Source organism: Oncorhynchus kisutch, linkage group LG27 (assembly GCF_002021735.2).
Source record: "Oncorhynchus kisutch isolate 150728-3 linkage group LG27, Okis_V2, whole genome shotgun sequence".
In the NCBI taxonomy this organism is placed as follows: Eukaryota; Metazoa; Chordata; class Actinopteri; order Salmoniformes; family Salmonidae; genus Oncorhynchus; species Oncorhynchus kisutch.
In genome coordinates, this window is record NC_034200.2 from 10,974,058 (window position 1) to 10,988,411 (window position 14,354).

Here is a 14,354-nt window from a genome sequence, read left to right on the forward strand (position 1 = left end):
CCGTTTCTTCCACTTCACAGTCGCTTGGCAAACTGGTGTATACCGCACACACACATGGACCGTCGACTCAAGTCACAAAGATCAAGGGAGGTGGGAGAGAAAGAAATATATATCTTTGCCATACATACACAAAACGGACGTGCCCATTCAGCAGAGCAGCTATCTACACCTTGCTATTGCTCGGGAAAATCTGATAAACACTGGGGCTCAGACAGAATAACGTTGTAAGAAGTGTTTTGTGACAGTAAAAAAGGATAACCGGCACTTCAGCCAGACAACATCGGGACGACATCAAATAGACATGGAGTAAGATAGTCTATATCCGCCTACATCAGAGTAAGACACAATGTTCGATAAGGATTTTATCCTTCCCAACAAAACACAGGACAAATGTTCAATTATAATTGTATCAATCCAATCGATGAATTACGGTGGAAGATAATGTTTGCCATCACTTTTAACAAACACCAGAATTGTGTCCTATGTTTCCTCAAACATAAGGAGAACGTGGCGTTAGCCACCACAATTGACATCGATCAAGCGGCATCATGTCCACAGCTATAAGTCATCAAGCTCATTTCTACAGTACAACCTCCCAAGTGCCCGGGCCCTTGAGAGTAAACGGCTCCCTGGTCATTCACCTGCTCTTTGATCCTCTGGCCCAACGACCACCTTCTCCTTCTAGCAGCAATCTGCTTATGACACCTGATTTAAGTACTATCACTGACATGTTTGAGTAAGAGGCCAGGAGTTTTTCCTGACCACTCATGGTTTCCTCATCAGGGCATGTGGTCAGGAACAACTCCGGTCCCTGGGGGCCCTCGTGTGTGGGTGTGGTGTCCCGAGGGATTGGCTGGGCACGATGTCAGCAAAAAATATAAATGTATGCTCCGTTGGCTCTGAATAATAAAGACATATTCTTTGTATTCTAATAATGAGTTAAAGAAAGGACAAACCGTGTATATTACAGGATATAAATGTACATTTCCGTCTCCTAAGGCAGCGAAACATGAAACTCAGCATGCTTACGCCCACAGAGACTCCGGGGCCCGGGCCTGCCTACTGAAGGGGATACTGTGCCAATGAATCAACATTACATATCAGTTTATTTGCCATGACGACGAATCAACCATCTGGGACACTGGGCACCAGAAGGCAAAGACTCAGACCATCCCACGAAACATTCATATTACTAATGACACCCCAAAATTAGCTGAGTTCTATTCAAGTGAGCAAAAAAGAGAAACTATCAAGACCCACACAGACGCAGAGAAACTCTCTCTCGCTCTCATTAACATACACAACAAACACTCACTGTAACAGTTGTCTATATGTCGATGTACTGCTGGAAGGCAATCATAAATCTTAGAGCTGTGTTACACAAGAGCAGTGATGCAGGCGCGTGCAACACACACACACACACACAAACACACAGCTGTAGGAGTGAATGGGGGGAGGCGTGATGGCGATGGTAAAGTAGTCATTATCAGCTTTCCTCTCACCATGTAGTCAAGCGGGCAACTGAAATCATTCATCATGTCCACTGGAGATCGATGGAGTCGGCGAGAGGGAAAGAGAGGGAGCGACAGCTCAAAATAATATGAGGACAGGCTGCCAAGGCAACAATAATCGCACATCACTTGAAATTCCTGGCTCTGGCCTCTCTAGAGAGGTGTGGTGAAGCACCATGGGTGGACACAGGCTCAATACTTTGTGGTTCTCTGATACAGTTCCCCCCACCAGGCCTTGGTAATTGCGCTCAGGAGAGAGAATCAAACCCCTCCCTGTGCTCTGCTCAAACCCCTCCATTGTGCTCTGCTCAAACCCCTCCATTGTGCTCTGCTCAAACCCCTCCTGTGCTCTGCTCAAACCCCTCTATTGTACTCTGCTCAAACCCCTCCGCTGTGCTCTGCTCAAACCCCTCTATTGTACTCTGCTCAAACCCCTCCGCTGTGCTCTGCTCAAACCCCTCTATTGTACTCTGCTCAAACCCCTCTGCTGTGCTCTTCTCAAACCCCTCCGCTGTGCTCTGCTCAAACCCCTCTATTGTACTCTGCTCAAACCTCCGCTGTGCTCTGCTCAAACCCCTCTATTGTACTCTGCTCAAACCCCTCCATTGTGCTCTGCTCAAATCCCTCCACGGTGCTCTGCTCAAACCCCTCTATTGTACTCTGCTCAAACCCCTCCGCTGTGCTCTGCTCAAACCCCTCCATTGTGCTCTGCCCAAACCCCTCCGCTGTGCTCTGCTCAAACCCCTCTATTGTACTCTGCTCAAACCCCTCCGTTGTGCTCTGCTCAAATCCCTCCGCTGTGCTCTGCTCAAACCCCTCTATTGTACTCTGCTCAAACCCCTCCATTGTGCTCTGCTCAAATCCCTCCACGGTGCTCTGCTCAAACCCCTCCATTGTACTCTGCTCAAACCCCTCTGCTCAAACCCCTCCATTGTACTCTGCTCAAACCCCTCTGCTGTGCTCTTCTCAAACCCCTCCGCTGTGCTCTGCTCAAACCCCTCTATTGTACTCTGCTCAAACCCCTCCGCTGTGCTCTGCTCAAACCCCTCTATTGTACTCTGCTCAAACCCCTCTGCTGTGCTCTTCTCAAACCCCTCCGCTGTGCTCTGCTCAAACCCCTCTATTGTACTCTGCTCAAACCCCCTACGCTGTGCTCTGCTCAAACCCCTCTATTGTACTCTGCTCAAACCCCTCCATTGTGCTCTGCTCAAATCCCTCCACGGTGCTCTTCTCAAACCCCTCTATTGTACTCTGCTCAAACCCCTCCGCTGTGCTCTGCTCAAACCCCTCCATTGTGCTCTGCCCAAACCCCTCCGCTGTGCTCTGCTCAAACCCCTCTATTGTACTCTGCTCAAACCCCTCCATTGTGCTCTGCTCAAATCCCTCCACGGTGCTCTGCTCAAACCCCTCCATTGTACTCTGCTCAAACCCCTCTGCTCAAACCCCTCCATTGTACTCTGCTCAAACCCCTCTGCTGTGCTCTTCTCAAACCCCTCCGCTGTGCTCTGCTCAAACCCCTCTATTGTACTCTGCTCAAACCCCTCCGCTGTGCTCTGCTCAAACCCCTCTATTGTACTCTGCTCAAACCCCTCTGCTGTGCTCTTCTCAAACCCCTCCGCTGTGCTCTGCTCAAACCCCTCTATTGTACTCTGCTCAAACCCCCTACGCTGTGCTCTGCTCAAACCCCTCTATTGTACTCTGCTCAAACCCCTCCATTGTGCTCTGCTCAAATCCCTCCACGGTGCTCTTCTCAAACCCCTCTATTGTACTCTGCTCAAACCCCTCCGCTGTGCTCTGCTCAAACCCCTCCATTGTGCTCTGCCCAAACCCCTCCGCTGTGCTCTGCTCAAACCCCTCTATTGTACTCTGCTCAAACCCCTCCATTGTGCTCTGCTCAAATCCCTCCACGGTGCTCTTCTCAAACCCCTCTATTGTACTCTGCTCAAACCCCTCCGCTGTGCTCTGCTCAAACCCCTCCATTGTGCTCTGCCCAAACCCCTCCGCTGTGCTCTGCTCAAACCCCTCTATTGTACTCTGCTCAAACCCCTCCGTTGTGCTCTGCTCAAATCCCTCCGCTGTGCTCTGCTCTGCTCAAACCCCTCTATTGTACTCTGCTCAAACCCCTCCATTGTGCTCTGCTCAAATCCCTCCACGGTGCTCTGCTCAAACCCCTCCATTGTACTCTGCTCAAACCCCTCTGCTGTGCTCTTCTCAAACCCCTCCGCTGTGCTCTGCTCAAACCCCTCTATTGTACTCTGCTCAAACCCCTCCGCTGTGCTCTGCTCAAACCCCTCCATTGTGCTCTGCTCAAATCCCTCCACGGTGCTCTGCTCAAACCCCTCTATTGTACTCTGCTCAAACCCCTCCGCTGTGCTCTGCTCAAACCCCTCCATTGTGCTCTGCCCAAACCCCTCCGCTGTGCTCTGCTCAAACCCCTCTATTGTACTCTGCTCAAACCCCTCCGTTGTGCTCTGCTCAAATCCCTCCGCTGTGCTCTGCTCAAACCCCTCCATTGTGCTCTGCTCAAATCCCTCCACGGTGCTCTGCTCAAACCCCTCCATTATGCTCTGCTCAAACCCCTCCACGGTGCTCTGCTCAAACCCCTGCATTGTGCTCTGCTCAAATCCCTCCACGGTGCTCTGCTCAAATCCCTCCACGGTGCTCTGCTCAAACCCCTGCATTGTGCTCTGCTCAAACCCCTCCACGGTGCTCTGCTCAAATCCCTCCACGGTGCTCTGCTCAAACCCCTCCATTGTGCTCTGCTCAAACCCCTCCATTATGCTCTGCTCAAATCCCTCCACGGTGCTCTGCTCAAACCCCTCTATTGTGCTCTGCTCAAACCCCTCTATTGTGCTCTGCTCAAACCCCTCCATTGTGCTCTGCTCAAACCCCTCCATTGTGCTCTGCTCAAACCCCTCCATTGTGCTCTGCTCAAACCCCTCTATTGTGCTCTGCTCAAACCCCTCCATTGTGCTCTGCTCAAACCCCTCCATTGTGCTCTGCTCAAACCCCTCCATTATGCTCTGCTCAAACCCCTCCATTGTGCTCTGCTGAAACCCCTCCATTGTGCTCTGCTCAAACCCCTCCATTGTGCTCTGCTCAAATGCACTTCAAAGAGAAACACCTTCAACTCGCCATCTTCCCCCTCACCTCACTGGAGATAACAGAAGATACTTTCCCCCCAGACTACTAAACTGTTTTTTAGTTTTCAACAGTTAAATAACGAACACCGTGATTGGTCAGGGCACCTGGGCAAAGCGTGGTGATTGGTTGAAACAAGCCACATTAACGGGAGATTAGTGTAAAGGGGAAGTGAAGTGACAGCCAGTGGGAGTTAATTAGGGGTGGCTGTAGTGTATACAGGTTTATCTGTGACATCACACTGAGACAGGAGGACAGGGAGCTGGGGAGAGAGGGAGGAGGAGGTATGGGAGAAGGATAAATGGACAAGAGGTGACTAGTCCTAGTAAAAGAGATTCTGAAAGGGGGACATAGGTTATGAATCCCGTGAAATGAAACCAAAAGGAAAATGGAAATGAGGACAGGGATAGTGAATTGCAGACTCACTGCATGGTAGGCTACAGTAATAACGCTAGGAGAGGAGGGGGCCGAGAGATGGTGGGGGGGTAGGACCCGTCTTATTTGGGTAGGAGGCTTTCTGTTTCTCTGAAGTGGTGGGAGTAAGGCGAGTCATTAAAAAAAGTGTCTAGCTGGCTAAAGTGCACTGTTTGAAAATACCCTGAATAAAATCTGCATCCGTTTAGTAAGAGTCCATCACACAGGCACTTCCAGTGGATGAGGCTTAAGGGAAGAGAACAGCAAGGGAGGGAGAGAAGGCCGGAGAGTGGGAGAGATGTAGGCAGAAATAGTAGTAGCCTAATACAGAGAGATCGCCTGGGGGAGAGTGAGAGAGATAGAGAGAGAAACAGCGAGAGAGAGAGAGAGAGAGGGGGAGGGAGAGAGGCGTGGCTAACTGACTGGCAGACTAACTGGACATCCCAGCACCACTCTGATACTGCAGGGCCAGGCGACAAAGGGTTAACATAGCGTGCCTGCAGGATGAATGAATCCTCCACTACATTACTGCCACACTTAGAGAGACAGGATATATATGACATACTCTATTTACCTCGTAAATGGGTGGGCCTCTACATTCACGCTGTCATGAGTAGGAGGAAGTGAACAGTCCCCAAGGGACACAGAGGACACTGACTGACTGATGGGTATTGCTGAGAGAACACTATAAATGGACAGAATCAGTATGACTAGTTCACGCGGCTGGCCATAGAAAGGGACGCAGATAGGGAACAGAGAGGACGAGAGCGGGAGAGTGGAAGTGGGAATGCATGAGGGAGAGATGAGAGACAGAGAGAGAGCGAGAGAGAGAGCGAGAGAGAGCGAGAGAGAGAGAGAGCGAGAGAGAGCGAGAGAGCGAGAGAGAGCGAGAGAGAGCGAGAGAGAGAGCGAGAGAGAGCGAGAGAGAGAGAGACAGAGAGAGCGAGAGAGAGAGAGCGAGAGAGAGAGAGAGAGAGAGAGAGAGAGAGAGCGAGGGTGACACAGGTTGAACGCAAATAAAGAAAAAGTGAGAGAGGGAGTTGGTATGGGGAGCCAGAGAGGGGGAGGTAGTGAGCAAGAGAAAGAGAGAGAGAAAAATGGAGAGAAAGAGAGTCTGAGAGTAATGTTTCCAGCAGTGATTTTACTGTCTATTGAAGCAGAAAGCGCTGAACTTTAGATGAAATATTAATAAAGAGGAAAGAAATGGGGAGAAAAATACAATGATAAAAAGGAGGACAATATTAATCACCTCTATTTTAATTAGGACTTCTTCTGAGGATGAGGAACTTAATTAGCAATAACAATTATTGGAATTATTGCTAATTACTTAATTGTTTTGTTATCGTCACTATCACTATTACTTTTGTAATTGCCACTGAGCAATGATGCCCAACTAAATTGGTCAAACTTAGTTAAAAATCATACACACAACTTTTTCTATTCTGGTTAAAGACAGTTTGTGCTGTTCTGTGAAGGGAGTAGTACACAGCATTGTACGAGATGTTCAGTTTCTTGGCAAAATCTCCCAGGGAATAGCCTTCATTTCTCAGAACAAGAATAGACTGACGAGTTTCAGAAGAAAGTTATTTTTTTCTGGCTTGTAATCGAACCAACAAATGCTGATGCTCCAGATACTCAACAAGTCTAAAGAAGGCCCGTTTTATTGCTTCTTTAATCAGAACAACCGTTTTCAGCTGTGATAATTGCAAAAGGGTTTTCTAATGATCAATTAGCCTTTTAAAATGCTAAACTTGGATTAGCTAACTTGCCATTGGAACACAGGGGTGTTGGTTGCTGATAATGGGCCTCTGTACGCCTATGTAGATATTCCATTAAAAATCTGCCGTTTCCAGCTACAAAAGTCATTTACAACATTAACAATGTCTACACTGTGTTTCTGATCAATTTGATGTTATTTTAATGGACAAAAAAAAGTGCTTTTCTTTGAAAAACAAGGATATTTCTAAGTGACCCCACACTTCTGAAGGGTAGTGTATATATATATATTTTTTAAAATTGAACCTTTATTTAACTAGGCAAGTCAGTTAAGAACAAAGTCTTATTTACAATGACGGCCTACCCCGGACGACGCAGGGCCAATTGTGCGCCGCCTTATGGGACTCCCAATCACGGCCGGATGTGATGCAGCCTGGATTTGAACCAGGGACTGTAGTGACGTCTCTTGCACTGAGATGCAGTGCCTTAGACTGCTGCGCCTCTCGGGAAACATAAAAAAAATAACTATATAAATACACTCCAACTTCGGAATGAAATGCTGCCTGACAACAATATTTTATGTTAATAAATACATGCTGTGTTAATTTTGGCATGTTTACCTGCCTACATACCATAGATCTCAAGCCCATAATAAGTCAATAGGGCTAACTGGCTAGCTACTAGTACTGTTAGCTAGCCAGATAGCCACAAATAATTGTTAGTTAGCTACCCATGAAGAATGGACATTATATTGCATAAAACAAGTTTTAGGTCATTGTTGCCTGTTTAACTAGCTGTCTAGCTAGATTATTACAATTCACATATCTAGCTGATAATTATGAAGTAAAACGCTTGCTTTGTGTATATCTTGGTTCGTCTCTATTGTTGCCATTGTCCTGGCTGGAAGAAGGTTCAGTGAATGGGGAGGTGAAGCATGAGGTAATACAGTAATACAACAAGTGTATTGTTTTATGCATTCTCCACACTCTCGTCCTCGGCAAGAATGTACTCGAGCGTGGACGGAGAATGCAGTCGGAGCATGAGAGTGTGGAGCACGGTAGTATGCATACTGAGAAACACCTGAGTGTACAAAACGTTAACAGACTGACCAGGTGAATCAAGGGGAAAGCTATGATCCCCTTATTGATGTCACTTGTTAAATCCACTTCAAACAGTGTAGATGAAGGGGAGGAGACAGGCTAGAGAAGGATTTTTAAGCCTTGAGACAATTGAAACTGGTTTGTGTATGTGTGCCATTCAGAAGGTGAATGGGCAAGACAAAATATTTAAGTGCCTTTGAACGGGGTATGGTAGTAGGTGCCAGGTGGACCAGTTTGTGTTAAGAAATGCAACGTTGCTTGGTTTTTCACACAACAGTTTCCCCTGTGTATCAAGAATGGTCCACCACCCAAAGGACATCCAGCCAACTTGACACAACTGTGGGAAGCATTGGAGTCAACATGGGCCAGCATCCCTGTGGAATTCTTTCGACACCTTGTAGAGTCCATGCCCCCAACAAATTGAGGCTGTTCTGAGGGCAAAAGGGGGGTGCAACTAAATATTAGGGAGGTGCTCTTAGTGTTTTGTACACTCAGTGTAGTTGTGTTCAGTAGAGTGCAGATGAGATTATGAAGGGCAGAGAGAGGGCGATATCATATTCTGATGAGCTCTGTGAGTTCTTCAAGCCCTTGGAGGAAGAGTCAAAGGTCAAATCGTTACAATCGTTTCCTCACATTTTCCTGCCATGACCCAGACCTTCTCTCCTCTCTACTGGCTTCTTCTTGGCCTTAGAGGCAGTGTTCATCATAGCCTGTCCAGAAGTATGTGCTTTAGTCCACTGACGAGGGTCAGAGTTGGCACATACAGATCTGGCATGGCTATAGTGTTCCAGGCCTTCTCTCCTCTCCTGAGTGACTGCGTAGCAACTGAGGTCAGCTCCCCTGCCCACATAACCAATCATAACAGTCTAATGGCTGTGTTTATTCACCAATAACTACTTCACATCATCACTCCTCTTTGACCCACTGAAACAGCTGGACGGGAGCCCTGCATAACCGAAGGCATTGAGAGCACAGCAGAACAGCCTTCATTTGCAGATTCATTTGCTAGCTTCATATTTGACTGTATATAATCTACTGTATACACTTTGAAGTGGTGAGCATTTGTTTAACAATGCAAGCATTCGGGGGGGGGGGGGGGGGGGGGGGGTGTTGTTGATGTGGATTCATGCACTATGTATTACCAGCATATATGTGGCATCGGGGTTCCAGCCAGGCTCATACATAAGAGATGAGAGAGAACAGACTGAGGCGATTTCACCTCTACTACCGTTGTCGCTGGCAGAATGTTTTCTTTGACATCACTGGCACATTTCCACGTCTTCCTATTTGAGCAGCAGACCCCAGGGAAGTGCTCAGTTGGACACAGACCCCAGGGAATGTCTTTGGTTGGACATGGTCAGGCAGCCACTCAAACCCCCTACTGAAACCCCACAGAGGCAAGAGTGGCAAATGCAAAAGTTCCGTCAACTACACACGTCCCCTCGGGGAGTTCCATTTTTCGAGTTAGGTTCTATTTTAACCCTACCTCCACCACCACCACCCACTCCTCTCTAACTCTACCCCCTGCCAGTGACAGTGCCCACGTGAGCCAGCCAGCAGCATCCCCACACGAGCCGTGGATGGGTAAGCCCCCCCCCCATGGCTCTCACAGTCCAGCAGCTACATTCATATGTGCAGACAGAGACAGACAGCGAGATAGGAAGAGAGAGAGAGAGAGCGAGAGAGAGAGAGAGAGAGAGAGACAGACAGTGAGATAGAGAGAAAGAGAAAGAGAAAGAGAGAGAGAGAGAGAGAGAGAGACAGACAGACAGACAGACAGACAGACAGACAGACAGACAGACAGACAGACAGACAGACAGACAGACAGACAGACAGACAGACAGACAGACAGACAGACAGACAGACAGACAGACAGACAGACAGACAGACAGACAGACAGACAGCGAGATAGGAAGAGAGAGAGAGAGACAAGTGAGATAGAAAGAGAGAGAGAGAGACAGACAGTGAGATAGAGAGAAAGTGAAAGAGAAAGAGAGAGAGAGAGAGAGAGAGAGAGACAGACAGACAGACAGACAGACAGACAGACAGACAGACAGACAGACAGACAGACAGACAGACAGACAGACAGACAGCGAGATAGGAAGAGAGAGAGAGAGAGACAAGTGAGATAGAAAGAGAGAGAGAGAGACAGAGAGAGAGAGAGAGAGAGGCAGAGAGAGAGAAAGAGAGAGAGAGAGACAGAGAGAGAGAAAGAGAGAGAGAGAGAGAGAGGCAGAGAGAGAAAGCCCTGCCGCGAACGTTCCCATTAGCATGGAAATCACTTCTCTCTCCTTTTCCGCTCTGCCTTCCGTCCACTGATGGCTCGGCACAAAAAGAATGGCTTTAACTCCTTATATTCTGCGTGAGGGCACACTGCCACGTTAGATGACAAGGAAGGCAACAACAACAAACGGATGCCATTTCCTTTCAGCTCGTGCACTCGAAGACGGATAGACACGGAGGCGCTTCTTGATGGATTTAATTTCAACACGGGTGACGAGACAACGATGATGGCCCAAGGTTGTTCCTCCTGAAAACTAGAACAAATGGCTGCTTCTGGCTTTAATGATGTTTCAAACTCTCCCCTCGCCCCTCTTCCGATTCCTTCGTATTTTCAAGAAGTCCTGGATGTCTCAGAATGCACTCGTGGGCTTCCATAGCCACAGTGGCATGTATGCCTATTCTACCTTGTGCGATTACATTGTGAGATGAATATCTCCCCACGGGCTCTTTAGCTGCATGGGGTCTGTGGAGGAAAAATCTCCTCTAGAAGACTGCTCTTAGTGTATTCCTCTAAGGGACTGGAGCTGGATTGCTGTTGCTATAACCAGTACCCCAGTCTGAGTGTTCACCGCCCAGGCCTATAATCACAACAAACAGCCTGTACCCAGGAGGCAGTGGCGCTTGCGACCTTACCGACCCCATGTCTCCCTCCCTCACAACCCTGTGGGCATAACCACGAAGGAAGGGTAGTGCAGGCAGGCATTGCCCAAGAGGAGCATATCCAGGCAGCACCATACCACACCACTAACTCTGGGGCAATGCCATTCCGGGCCTAATTGTGCGTTGTGATACGATGGAGCGATTTCAGGGACGTTTTCATGGCCCATTGTTAACTATAGCACCCAGAGGGCTTCTCTATCAGAGGGGAGCCCTGTGTGTATACTCTGTGTGTGTGTGTGCATGTGCATGTGCGTGTGTGTGTGTGTGTGTGTGTGTGTGTGTGTGTGTGTGTGTGTGTGTGTGTGTGTGTGTGTGTGTGTGTGTGTGTGTGTGTGAGAGAGTGCGTGCGTGCGTGCGTGCTTGCTTGCTTATTTGCATTCTCTCAGCCGACCCAATCAGCTGTATAAGTCCATAAATCATCCTCCCAGGACATACAGTACAGCAGGCAGCCACGTCTCCACGGTCACATGACAAGGCCCATCCACGCTTCAAAGCCCCAGAGCCCTGCAGCCTAGCCCTGAACCAGAGATAGGACTAGCGACGTTTCAATGCACTGTTTCCACAAGCAGAATGAGATGAAATGATTACGGCTCACATGATTGCAGCTGTCCTTATGGCTGGGACGAGGCAGTTCATGGCTTAACTCTTATTCCCTCCCTCCATCCTCCCCCCCCATCCCTCCTTCACGCTCAGTGAACTTGCACTCCGGACTCATTTTCGTGCATTCAAATGAGCATCTCATGTCTTTATCATGTCATGCACAGGGAAAACAGTGATAACTAAAGTCTCTGTGTGGGGGGCGCCCACTGGAAAAACGCATAGAGAAGCAGAAAGTGGGTGGTCACATTGGAAAGACGCAGAGAGGAGATGGTAAGCAGTCGGACACCTTGGGAAAATGACGGGTAGAGATGGGCGTTGTGTGATACAGAAGAATATGGGAAGAGGGTAGTCACATAGAAAAGGATGAACGTCTCCTCAGATCATTACGGCTTCCCAAACATACATGAATCAGCTTCTTTAGCTCAGATTACATATTCAATGCCATACGACATGGCCTGCTCAAGCGTATGATGAGGCGGTCGAATCACAAATGCCTTTTCAATGTCATATTGAGCAAAACATTAGATGCAATGTTGCATAGAGCATATAGTTGCAACTTGCTATTGTATATCACTGATGGGATGGAAATGTTGCCAATGGTTACCACTACCGCTCTAGTCAATAATGGAGTTGCTATATGTGATGTTTACTGATGTGGATACATTTTGTCTGTGCTTACTGACCATATGACTAAATGACAGTTCCCTGAACATGGTGTTTGAAATAGCAGCACTCAAAACTCAAGAGTGGCTCCCAATGCAGTACTCGTGTTATACACATGATCCCTGTGGTCAGACATTTTTACAGGACTGTACGAACAAGCCACAAGCATCACTGAAAACATTCTGGAGCATTCTGTGGCCCTCATCAAGCTTGGGTACGCCATTTAATTTACGGCGTGATAGGAGAATAACGGTTGGTTAATAAATGCAGTTTTATGGTGACTGGAGTGTACTGTGAAGGATTTTAAGGACAGAGGGGAGACATCCCGCATGGACACTTCTGTTTAACAATCAGAGAGAGTGATTGGCTCTCTGTGGTGCTCTGAAACAGGCACAGATGGGGAGTGTGAAAGGACAGTGTGAAGGGGGTGACAGGGGACAGTGGGAGTGTGTGGGAGAGTGACAAAGGGAGAGATAGTGGGGGGATTAATGGAGAGAGAGAGAGAGATGCAGAAAGCGGTAGAGGCAGTGAAAAGGAGAGAGAGAGAGAAAAAAAGAGAGAGACAGAAAGCAGGAGGTGGGGTTGGCCCTGAAGTGAGATGACAAAGCTTGTCACCTTTCGCTTCCCTGTCTCCTCTTGGTTTGACGAACTGCCAAGCATCCGTGTGATGCACCGCGCTAAAGGAAACTGCAGATTCAATACATGTAGATAGTCTTCTTTAATGATTGAATTAAACATATTCTAGCCAGTGAACCATATTTTAGATAAAGGGTGTGTGCACATGCATGTGGCTGTGTGTCAAGAGGAGAAAGAGGGGAGATCAAGACTGAGCGAGACAGATGTTATACTTAACTTAATGTTATAGGGCCTTTTTTTACTGAACGATGTGATTTGTGTTTGCTTTTCATGTACTTTGTAATTGATGTGTATATACAGTGCATCAATCTACACACAAAACCCCATAGTGACAAAGCAAAAACAGATTTTAGACATTTTTGAAAATCTATTGAAAAAAACAAAACTGAAATACCTAATTGACATAAGTATTCATACCCTTTGCTATGAGACTCGAAATTTTGCTCAGGGGCATCCTGTTTCCATTGGTCATCTTTGAGATGTATCTACAACTTGATTGGAGTCCACCTGTGAGAAATTATATTGATTGGACATGATATGGAAAGGCACACACCTGTCTATACAAGGTCCCACAGTTGACAGTGCATGTCAGAGCAAGAACCAAGCCATGAGGTCGAAGGAACTGTCTGTAGCGCTCCGAGACAGGATTCTGTCAAGACACAGATCTGGGGAAAGGTGCGTTAAAAATGTATGCAGCATTGAATGTCCCCAAGAACACAGTGGATCTTTCTAGAGCTGGCTACCCGGCCAAACTGAGCAACCGGGGGAGAAGGACCTTGGTCAGGTGACCAAAAAATAGATGGTCACAATGACAGAGCTCCAGAGTTTCTCTGTGGAGATGGGAGAGCCTTACAGAAGGACAACCATCTCTGCAGCACTCCAACAATCAGGCCTTTATGGTAGAGTGGCCAGACAGAAGCCACTCCTCAGTAAAAGGCATATGACAGCCTGCTGGGAGTTTGCCAAAAGGCACCTAAAATAAGAAACAAGAAAGAAGATTGTCTGGTCTGATGAAACCAATATTGGACTCTTCGGCCTAAATGCCAAGCGTCACGTCTGGAGGAAACCTGGCACCATCCTTACAGTTGTCATGACGTTGGCCTGGGGGGTAGGTTTATGACAGTCATAAATACCTCTTCCCCACTTTTCCTCTCTCTACCCTACTGAGGTTACATTTGCAAAACCCTTGGTTAACAAAGAGATTCTGGGAATGTCAGAAGGTGGGGGGGGGAAATGAACTATATTCTGGTAATCCGACCAACGGAACCATATGCGGTGGTACTTAATGAATATGATGTCAGTTCGGTTGTCATCTGAGACATTCTCATCAGTGATAAAATGACATAAACTCTACAGTGGAAAGTCTACACAGAGTTATCAGATTCACTTGGAATTGTTGTTCAATTTAAATGTTTGAATACGAAATTATTCGTGAAGGGATGAAATGTGATTTTAGCCTCTAAAATGAGAGATTTGGGTTTTCATAAGATAGGCTGCTCACTCAGTGGCCCTCTCCCTTCCTATATAAAGCCTTGAAGACAATATAACCTGTTCCGGGGATGTAGGACGACGGTCCTAGAATGGTTCAGATAATAACTACAGAACGAAGCCAACATCAGCGTGAGCTTTG

The 14,354-nt window shown here is 47.5% G+C and overlaps 1 protein-coding gene across 2 annotated transcripts in view; it reads right to left on the bottom strand.

The window, feature by feature from the left end:
• The window catches only part of cdh24b (cadherin 24, type 2b), a 137,516-nt gene that overhangs the window by 34,639 nt on the left and 88,523 nt on the right, over positions 1-14,354 (bottom strand). The window lies entirely within an intron of this gene.